We start from the raw sequence: 12,263 nt of genomic DNA on the forward strand, positions 1-12,263 counted from the left end.
TCTACTGAGGTAGTTTCTCATGAAAGAGCTGTAGACCACATTACCTACTGAGAGAGTTTTTATCTATATTCTTTGCAGCTGTTTACATACTACAGCAGTCAGAGGCTGGAACCAAGATAGCATTGAATGAGCTGTATTCCACCATAAGCAAACAAGAAAATGCTAAGGGCAAAGTGCAACTGCCAACATTCATTATCCAAAGGGATACATTCTAATGACAAGCATCTCACATAAGCATATTATGCAAATACAACATCTTAATTATCTATGTTACCCAACTAATTCTGATTCATCCGCCACACTTCTCAGGGCTTTGACTGTCCTGTCCTCTTCACTATCAACATGTCTATGTTCTACCATTAACTCTAGCTTTTCTACATCTAAACGTCCATCAAATTCGTACTTATTTCTCCATTTTGGGCCATTATCCTTGGATTCAATATATCTCTCTTAATTCCGGGACCTCCTTTGAGGATTTACCACCCATATTATTCAATTACTTTCCTTGTTATTATGCTTATTCTCACAATCTATGTGTGTGCTTTTACTGTTTTTATACTTAAATCTTACAATCTATGTGTGTGCTCTTATTCTCATATATTTTTAATAGTCCCAGACTACTTCCCATATGTTTTTACTTGTCCCAGACTACTTCCCATATACCCCAAATAGTCTCAGACTACTTCCCATATTCCTCTAATAGTCCCAGACTACTTCCCATATATTCTTGAATAGTCCCAGACTACTTCCCATATACCTCTAATAGTCCCAGACTACTTCCCATATTCCTCTAATAGTCCCAGACTACTTCCCATATACCCCTAATAGTCCCAGACTACTTCCCATATACCCCAAATAGTCCCAGACTATCTAGATACTTTGTTACTTTTGAACTTTCTCTATATAAACTTCTAAAAACGCTATACTGAATATGAATCCTCCTGGACGTTGTCACGTCATGACCAGTAATAGGGGTTATTTGTTATGGTAGTTTGGTCAGGACGTGGCAGAGGGTATTTGTTTTAGGTGGTTTGGGGTGGTTGTGTGTTTAGTGGTGTGTTTGATTTATTATTCCGGGTTTTTTGGGCAATGTTCTATGTTTATGTATTTCTATGTTTAGTCTAGTTATTTGTATTTCTATGTTTATGTAATTGGGGTTTGGACTCTCAATTGGAGGCAGGTGTTTTCTAGTTGCCTCTGATTGAGAGTCCTATATATAGGTATGTGTTTGTTTGAGTATTTTGTGGGAGATTATGTGCTGTGTATAGCTTTGTGCCTTACCGGCCTGTTATTTGTAGTCGTGTTTTCTGTATACGTGTTTATTTTGGTTTTTCCTTCTTTGCCGTTAATAAAAGAAGATGAGTGTACATATACCCGCTGCGTCTTGGTCCACTTTACCCTACGACAACCGTGACAGAATCTCCCACCAACCAAGGACCAAGCAGCGGAGGAAGGAGCAACGGGTGGACTGTCGGGAGCAGCACCTGGAGTGGAGAAAACAGCGCGCTCGGGAGGTAATGGCATCCTGGTCGCTGGAGGTATTAGAGGCAAGGATTGACTGGACGTGGGTACAACTACTGGACCATTGTGACAGCCTGCCTGGGAAACAGGTAAAGGTGTTGAGGACGGTAGTTTGGCTGGGCAAGGATTAAGCCCCAAGCCAAATCCCCGTGCTTTTGTTGAGCAACCTTTGACTGGACAGGTCCCGTGCTTCGGGTTATTGCGTACTGTGGAGAGGCCAGGTGTTTTTAGGCCGGTGTGCGCAGTGCCAGTGCCCCGCATTTGCCAGGGGTAATTGGGCACCCAGCCAGTAAGGGCGTTGCCAGTCCTGCGCTCGAGACCGCCAGTGTGCCTCTACGGTCCAGTACATCAGCCCAGTCCAGTATGTCCTGTTCCCGCTCCTCGCACTAGCCCTGAGGTGCGTGTCCCCAGTCTGGTACCTCCACTACCAGCCCCACGCATCAGGCGTCCAGTGCGTCAGCCCAGTCCCGAGCTTCCGGCAACAGTGCCTCGTCCAGAGTGTCCGGAACCGAGTGAGTCTGCCTACAGTCTGGAACCGAGTGAGTTGGCCTACAGTCTGGAACCGAGTGAGTTGGCCTACAGTCTGGAACCGAGTGAGTCTGCCTACAGTCTGGAACCGAGTGAGTTGGCCTACAGTCTGGAACCGAGTGAGTCGGCCTACAGTCCGGAACCGAGTGAGTCGGCCTACAGTCTGGAACCGAGTGAGTCTGCCTACAGTCTGGAACCGAGTGAGTCGGCCTACAGTCTGGAACCGAGTGAGTCGGCCTACAGTCTGGAACCGAGTGAGTCTGCCTACAGTCTGGAACCGAGTGAGTCGGCCTACAGTCTGGAACCGAGTGAGTCGGCCTACAGTCTGGAACCGAGTGAGTCGGCCTACAGTCTGGAACCGAGTGAGTCGGCCTACAGTCTGGAACCGAGTGAGTTGGCCTACAGTCTGGAACCGAGTGAGTCGGCCTACAGTCTGGAACCGAGTGAGTCGGCCTACAGTCTGGAACCGAGTGAGTCGGCCTACAGTCTGGAACCGAGTGAGTCGGCCTACAGTCCGGAACCGAGTGAGTTGGCCTACAGTCTGGAACCGAGTGAGTTGGCCTACAGTCCGGAGCTCCCAGAGACGCTCTACAGCCCCAAGCATTCAGCAGGGGTGGACAGGTTTGGTGGGGGAAGTAGACCAGAGCCTGAGCCACCTCCAGTATAGGTGGGTTGGGGAGGGGGGGGTGTAGCACAGTAGCCGTCGTTGACGGCAGCCACCCTCCCTTCCCTCCCTTTAGTTAGGGGTTTATTTTGGGGGGTTTTGTTGAGGTGCATACAGGGTCTGCACCTTTGGGGGGGGGGGGGGGGTAATGTCACGTCCTGACCAGTAATAGGGGTTATTTGTTATTGTAGTTTGGTCAGGACGCGGCAGAGGGTATTTGTTTTAGGTGGTTCGGGTGGTTGTGTGTTTAGTGGTGTGTTTGATTTATTATTCCGGGTTTTTTGGGCAATGTTCTATGTTTATGTATTTCTATGTTTAGTCTAGTTATTTGTATTTCTATGTTTAGGTAATTGGGGGTTGGACTCTCAATTGGAGGCAGGTGTTTTCTAGTTGCTTCTGATTGAGAGTCCTATATATAGGTATGTGTTTGTTTGAGTATTTTGTGGGAGATTATGTGTTCTTGTTTAGCTGTGTGTGCCTGAGAAGACTGTCAAGTTCGTTTAGTTTTTTTTGCATACGTTTTTCTGTGTTTTTCCTTCTTCACTAAATAAAAAAAAGATGAGTATACATTTTCCCGCTGCGTTTTGGTCTACACCCTACGACAACCGTGACAGACTTTAGTAATTATCACCTTACCTACACAAGATTTATAACAATGTATACGTCTAATGCAAGTTTAGATCCTACCCCCAAAATCCATGAATAAAGACTACTGACCTTATTCTTGCAGCTGAGAATTCAATGTAGGTTGGATCTCGTCACCGTTTCTGTTGCATACCAATTCGCCATCGGTCTGTAAAGAACCCTCAGTCTGGGGCCAGGTCTTTAATCTATGGATATCTCATCCGCCCGTGCACGGTTTCGGTGTCTCCATGGAACGACAGAAAAAGGTATTGAGATCCGGCTCGAAGGACCAAGCTGTCATAAGAATTTTTCAATCCCAATGATGATAACTAACAGTCAATAAGCTTTGACTAATCCCCGAGGTTTGTAAGACACTGGGTTAATAATAATTAGGCAAAGACTCAGCTTCTGCAAAAGGTCCGTACAGTTTAATTCAGAGAACGTTCTGAAGTTCATAATCCAAAGACATCCATTTTATAGTTCACTGCCTACGTACACACATACATACACACGAATGTAGATATCCTACACACATACATACACATGAACGGTAGGTGAGTTGTATCCCTCCCCAGAGTTCTCACCACTGTTTATCACTACCCAGCACTGTCCATTCCATTCCCCCGAGATTAGAGAAACCTTGAGAAGTATTCCCTGTCCTATCATAAGTTCCTCAGAGTTTTAGCCAGGTCGGGCCAAACACAGTCTAATTGTTCTCGGTATTTTCTTAGGCACACACATACAGATCTCTTCCTCACAGGTCTCTACTAAACCTTATGGGACTTACGTTTAGTACTTTAATTATTCATTATACATGCTACATAACCTAATAATCACTAATAGTTAGGTTTCAGGGTAGAATTATTTAATCATTACATTTAAACATATAAATCCCTTATCAGGGATGTCTTCTACCTGGGGGGATGTCTTCTACATCCTGAAATATATTCCTGGGGGGATGTCTTCTACATCCTGAAATATATTCCTGGGCGGGGATGTCTTCTACATCCTGAAATATATTCCTGGGGGGGGATGTCTACTACATCCTGTAATATATTCCTGGGGGGATGTCTTCTACATCCTGAAATATATTCCTGGGGGGGATGTCTTCTACATCCTGAAATATATTCCTGGGGGGATGTCTTCTACATCCTGATATATATTCCTGGTGGGGATGTCTTCTACATCCTGAAATGTATTCCAGGGGGGGATGTCTTCTACATCCTGAAATATATTCCTGGTGGGGATGTCTTCTACATCCTGAAATATATTCCTGGGGGGATGGCTTCTACATCCTGAAATATATTCCTGGGGGGATGTCTTCTACATCCTGATATATATTCCTGGTGGGGATGTCTTCTACATCCTGAAATGTATTCCAGGGGGGGATGTCTTCTACATCCTGAAATATATTCCTGGGGGGATGTCTTCTACATCCTGAAATATATTCCTGGTGGGGATGTCTTCTACATCCTGAAATATATTCCAGGGGGGGATGTCTTCTACATCCTGAAATATATTCCAGGGGGGGGATGTCTTCTACATCCTGAAATATATTCCAGGGGGGGATGTCTTCTACATCCTGAAATATATTCCTGGTGGGGATGTCTTCTACATCCTGAAATATATTCTTGGTGGGGATGTCTTCTACATCCTGAAATATATTCCTGGGGGGATGTCTTCTACATCCTGAAATATATTCCTGGTGGGGATGTCTTCTACATCCTGAAATATATTCCGGGGGGGATGTCTTCTACATCCTGAAATATATTCCTGGTGGGGATGTCTTCTACATCCTGAAATATATTCTTGGTGGGGATGTCTTCTACATCCTGAAATATATTCCTGGGGGGATGTCTTCTACATCCTGAAATATATTCCTGGTGGGGATGTCTTCTACATCCTGAAATATATTCCGGGGGGGATGTCTTCTACATCTTGAAATATATTCCGGGGGGGATGTCTTCTACATCTTGAAATATATTCCGGGGGGGATGTCTTCTACATCCTGAAATATATTCCTGGGGGGATGTCTACTACATCCTTGTCACGTCCTGACCATAGTAAGTTTTTATTTTCTATGGTAGAGTGGTCAGGGCGTGTACTCACCATGTTACCAATCAATCACCAATCACTTTGCTGATCCATCAATAACCAATAAATATCTCCAGGTCTGTTGAGTGTGTGTATTGTGTACATAGTTAGAATACATCCTGGTACTAGAGGTTCTGATCTCTACCGTTCAACAGTTTGGGGTCACTTAGAAATGTCCTTGTTTTTGAAAGAAAAACAAATTTTTCGTCCATTAAAATAACATCAAATTGATCAGAAATACAGTGTAGACATTGTTAATGTTGTAAATGACTATTGTAGCTGGAAACGGCTGATTTTTAATGGAATATCTACAGAGGCCCATTATCAGCAACCATCGCTCCTGTGTTCCAATGGCACATTGTGTTAGCTAATCCAAGTTTATCATTTTAAAAGGCTAATTGATCATTAGAAAACCCTTTTGCAATTATGTTAGCACAGCTGAAAACTGTTGTCTTGGCTAAGGGGTTAATATTGTAACTAGGTATTGTCTCTCTCTCTCTGGTACCAGGATATATTGTAACTGTGTCTCTCTCTAGTACCAGGATGTATTGTAACTGTCTCTCTCTCTCTCTCTAGTACCAGGATGTATTGTAACTGTCTCTCTCTCTCTCTAGTACCAGGATGTCTGTTGAACAAAGGTATTTTCATTGTAAGTGGGGTCATACTGACACACACACACACACACACACACACACACACACACACACACACACACACACACACACACACACACACACACACACACACACACACACACACACACACACACACACACACTTTCTGCAGTGATTGGCATTTTAAAGTAATTTATGTATTTATGTTCTATTGTACAGAGTTGTCTACTGTTGTCTGTCGCCCCCCAGTGGTTATTTGTTGTAATTACGAACTTATTTCCTTCCCAAATGGTACCCTATTGTAGTGCACTATAAAGGGAATAGGGGGCCATTAGGGACGTAGATAACTGGAATATGTTGTTGCACTAGGTCCTAATGATTAGCTCTGGACCAGGGTGTGACGTGCATCTTGATGGTGCTGAACCGTCTTGATGGATATAACACCCTGGACCAGAGCTACCTAACAATACGCAGCTGGATAATAAGTCCTGTTATCTGATATTCTGAATAATGTTGTATTTTATACGTTGTTAAACTGATAAAAAAGGAGAAACCAGCCCACTGCTCTTGCTAGTATCACTGCTCTTTATTCAGCTGTCCGTATCGGCCTCAAGGCCTTCCTCAGAGCTGTGTGAGTGTTTTGTCGTTTGGACCCTTATGTAGACATTACATCGAATGGGGTTGGAGTCGAGGGGAAATAAACATGTGTTACCAAATATAACAATGTGTTTTTCATAAGTATTATAATAAAGTGTGTACATAAAACGTGTTAAACACTTCCAGGACCGGACCTGGACGTTCTGCCCCCCAATGTGTTTGGGTTCATTTTTTCTCAGCTAAAAGTCGGAGGAACAAAACATAATAGCAGCCCAATTAATATTCCTCTGCTACAAATTAAACACCATTTAACACATCTGGTTAGTAGGCTATATAATCAGTTCAATGTCAATAACACAGCCTGGTATATCTGATTACATTGATAAAATCACCAATGGCCCGGATGTTCTGCCATCCTAGACGAGAGAAAAATAATGACATCTTAGACATCCTGATGAATCCAAGCATGGCACTTTCAAAAGTGACCTTTCCACCCAGACAGAGGCTCTACTGTCGCAGAAAACTGTAAGCTTCAACTGCTGGCTTCTCGTCTGTTGTAAAACCCAACAACAGAAGTGCTTCCTTATTAAAAGCTGCCTGGGTTTAAACAAACATCTTCTCTTTCAGAAAGAGAAAAGCTCAATTAATAGGGACAGAATAGCAAAGTCCATTTTTTGTATCTCTAAGAATATTATAGGCTGCAGCTCAGTTTCAGATTGTCATAGAGAGGAATCAGTTTATCTCCATATGCATCGGAGTCCCGTCTTTCTCGGCATTTTAGAGGTTGTTTCTACCATAAGACGTCACAGAGTTAAGCATTGTTATAGACCGCTGGATATAATCTGGATACGTTTTATTTATTCACAAATATAAAGCAAACAATAGATATCATTTTTGCTATTTTCTTTAACAAAGGATATGTGATACCCTCAGTCAATTGGAGCCTTGGTTTTAGTCCAACACACCAAGCCCTTCCCAGACACGGAGGTATTTAATCAGAACCAAACACACCAAGCCCTTCCCAGACACGGAGGTATTTAATCAGAACCAAACACACCAAGCCCTTCCCAGACACGGAGGTATTTAATCAGAACCAAACACACCAAGCCCTTCCCAGACACGGAGGTATTTAATCAGTACCAAACACACCAAGCCCTTCCCAGACACGGAGGTATTTAATCAGAACCAAACACACCAAGCCCTTCCCAGACACGGAGGTATTTAATCAGTACCAAACACACCAAGCCCTTCCCAGACACGGAGGTATTTAATCAGAACCAAACACACCAAGCCCTTCCCAGACACGGAGGTATTTAATCAGAACCAAACACACCAAGCCCTTCCCAGACACGGAGGTATTTAATCAGAACCAAACACACCAAGCCCTTCCCAGACACGGAGGTATTTAATCAGAACCAAACACACCAAGCCCTTCCCAGACACGGAGGTATTTAATCAGAACCAAACACACCAAGCCCTTCCCAGACACGGAGGTATTTAATCAGAACCAAACACACCAAGCCCTTCCCAGACACGGAGGTATTTAATCAGAACCAAACACACCAAGCCCTTCCCAGACACGGAGGTATTTAATCAGAACCAAACACACCAAGCCCTTCCCAGACACGGAGGTATTTAATCAGAACATGAGACAGTATTGGAGTATATGTCTATACCGACATCTATGGAGGATAATTGTGTCCGTCAAACAGGGAGTCTCACCACTTATTTATTGGAGGATGAAGAAATAAGCTCCAATTATCTGTGTAGTTGTGTGTTTATGACCGTTACCATGTTGTGTGGACGCGTGTACATATAGGAGGTTCCTTACCAGGCAGAAGGGAATTTAACTTGAACCGCTGCATCGGAGAGTTACAATGTTGCTGTCACTATGCAACCTACTACCTACAGTAGGAAAACGGGTTTCTGATGAATAATATCACACCTGTTATCACACATGGAACGACCCCATAAATGTTACAATTACAGTAAAAATAACACTTTTATATAACATATTGAACATATATTTTAATATTCCTGTAGAACTGTAAAATACAGATAATTTGAGCTTTGGAAACAAGCGCTTTCATAAATGCATGGCGGGCCTCGTTTCGCTGTAGCAGTGTAAAATACGCTTTCTGTCAATGACCCAGCCTTAATGAATGATGTTTATTTCCATATCGAATGTGATGGTCCAACATCAGCATGTATTTATTGTGTAGAGTGGCCTCTTTCCTCTGCTGTGGTGCTGCATTGCAGTCAGCGATGTTTTCTCTCGGTAGCTGTCCATGGTCCTGAAATCAAATCATGTGAGTTTGCTTGGACAGCAGCCTGATCTCCAGCTCCTTCCACCTCTGGAAACTATCTGGGTGGTCATGCGACTTCTCATGAGAGGCTGAGGAGGAGACACTGATTCTTGTCCTCGTAGGCTTGTAATTCTCCACACCGGCTGATGGACGTTGCTGCACACTGATACATTTCACCAGACAATTTCTTTGGTTTAGAGATTTTGCCTCTTTTCTCATTGTTTTTTATTTTTATATTCGCTTCCTGATATTTTTGGTCTATTAGACATGGTAGCAAATTGTTTGAAATCTCTATAGATGACTTTTATCTAAAATGATATCCACTAGTAGTACTCCTGAGGTGCTGAGCAGTTGCAGCCTCTACAACCACTGTGATTATTATTATTTGAACCTGCTGGTCATCTATGAACATTTGAACATCTTGGCCATGTTCTGTTATAATCTCCACCCGGCAAGGCCAGAAGAGGACTGGCCACCCCTCAGCCTGGTTCCTCTCTAGGAGTTTTTCCTAGCCACCGTGCTTCTACACCTGCATTGCTTTCTGTTTGGGGTTTTAGGCTGGGTTTCTGGGTTGGTCTTGAAGCATCGAGATTGTGACTCTTTTCTCAATGTTTTTTATTTTTTTTAATTTTCACTTCCTGATATTTTTTGTCTATTAGACGTGGTAGCAAATTGTTTTATATCTCTATAGATGACTTTTATCTAAAATGATATCCACTAGTAGTAGCTAGCTAACGTTAACAGGTTAGGTTACTGTCTTAATCACTAACGTTAAGTTACTGTCTTAATCACTAACGTTAACAGGTTAGGTTACTGTCTTAATCACTAACGTTAACAGGTTAGGTTACTGTCTTAATCACTAACGTTAACAGGTTAGGTTACTGTCTTAATCAATAACGTTAACAGGTTAGGTTACTGTCTTAATCACTAACGTTAACAGGTTAGGTTACTGTCTTAATCACTAACGTTAACAGGTTAGGTTACTGTCTTAATCACTAACGTTAACAGGTTAGGTTACTGTCTTAATAACTAACGTTAACAGGTTAGGTTACTGTCTTAATCACTAACGTTAACAGGTTAGGTTACTGTCTTAATCACTAACGTTAACAGGTTAGGTTACTGTCTTAATCACTAACGTTAACAGGTTAGGTTACTGTCTTAATCACTAACGTTAACAGGTTAGGTTACTGTCTTAATCACTAACGTTAACAGGTTAGGTTACTGTCTTAATCAATTAACGTTAACAGGTTAGGTTACTGTCTTAATCACTAACGTTAACAGGCTAGGTTACTGTCTTAATCACTAACGTTAACAGGTTAGGTTACTGTCTTAATCACTAACGTTAACAGGTTAGGTTACTGTCTTAATCACTAACGTTAACAGGTTAGGTTACTGTCTTAATCACTAACGTTAACAGGTTAGGTTACTGTCTTAATCACTAACGTTAACAGGTTAGGTAACTGTCTTAATCACTAACGTTAACAGGTTAGGTTACTGTCTTAATCACTAACGTTAACAGGTTAGGTAACTGTCTTAATCACTAATCGTCTTCCACACACACTTACAAAAAATACAATCATTTATTTGGCAGATTCATTTATTAATGTTTCATAATTGGATAATCCCATAAACACACACATCACCATAGCTACCAAGGATAGTGGTATGAACTTCGGGAGATATAAACACACACATCACCATAGCTACCAAGGATAGTGGTATGAACTTCAGGAGATATAAACACACACATCACCATAGCTACCAAGGATAGTGGTATGAACTTCAGGAGAAGAGGGAATGGGGTGGGGGGGACTGTAGCAACACTATGAGCTGGTGGCTGGGCGCAGCATGCGGTGTAGTGACCGAACAAGGGCACCGGAGGGCGGCAGACAAGTGCTGCCATAGGCGACGGTCTAATGGGAGGGCTGGCCCTGAACACGTCTGTAAACCCACAATGAGGACATCAAGTAAGTTTTCATAAATCATTGGGTTCCGTTCAAGAAAAAACGTCAGAGTAGTCCGAAGTGGAGGCATTAATTCATGTTCACATTTACAACATAACATACATGGACATTTCATCATTAAGACCTTTAGGGAATAATGTCTGGAGGGTGAAAATCCCAAAACATTCTCATTAGCTCAGTGTTATATCACCTCCCCTGTCTGATATCTTGACTTTCTCTATGTCACACAACCTAAAGGTAGAAATGTCATGTTTTAGGTCATTACAATGTACTGCGACTGGATAATCCCTGTCTTTACTCCTGATTTAACTTTTATGTTCACTAATTCTCTGAGATAACGAGAGGTTTTACCTACATAACACAGCCCACATGGACATGTAATAATGTAGATAACATGGGTGGTGGACCAGGTAATGATGTCATTTATTTGGAACCGTTTTCCTGTATGTGGGTGGTAGAAACATTCACACTTCATCATATTGTTGTACTGAGCTCAGCATCTGCATTTATAGCTACCATTCAGAAGAGGACGTAAAGAGCCTGGCTCGTTTTCTTTTGTGGCTGGAAGTTTGGCATGGACCAATTTGTCACGTAAATTGCGACCTCAACGTCACTGATCTTCACCACTCTGTCTGTCTGTCTGTCTGTCTGTCTGTCTGTCTGTCTGTCTGTCTGTCTGTCTGTCTGTCTGTCTGTCTGTCTGTCTGTCTGTCTGTCTGTCATTCTGTCTGTGTGTCTGTCATTCTGTCTGTGTATCTGTCATTCTGTCTGTGTATCTGTCTTTCTGTCTTTCTGTCATTCTGTCTGTCTGTCTGTCTGTCTGTCTGTCTGTCTGTCATTCTGTCTGTGTATCTGTCTTTCTGTCTTTCTGTCATTCTGTCTGTCTGTCTGTCTGTCTGTCTGTCTGTCATTCTGTCTGTCTGTCTGTCTGTCTGTCATTCTGTCTGTGTATCTGTCTGTCTGTCATTCTGTCTGTGTATCTGTCTGTCTGTCATTCTGTCTGCGTATCTGTCTGTCTGTCATTCTGTCTGTGTATCTGTCTGTCTGTCATTCTGTCTGTGTATCTGTCTAGATTTAGGTTCCCAAGGAAGGTTCTCCTGATAGCGCTCAAACCCGTCTGGATCTTGACACTCTGAACGTACGTTTTGCATCATATCTCTGACACCAGATATGATATTTGCTGTATTTTGTTCATTGTAAAAGGGTATTTTCTTTTTGTTTGCTGCAAAAACTGAAAAACCTGCTTGGAACGAAATACTGCTGTGAAACCTACAGGAGCCGTATCTTAATTTGATCATCTTGTTGTGTAGGAATTTTCCTGTACAAAATGAAATGCTAATTTGTAATGTAT

This window comes from Salmo salar, chromosome 18 (assembly GCF_965601325.2).
Source record: "Salmo salar chromosome 18, fSalSal1, whole genome shotgun sequence".
NCBI lineage: Eukaryota > Metazoa > Chordata > Actinopteri > Salmoniformes > Salmonidae > Salmo > Salmo salar.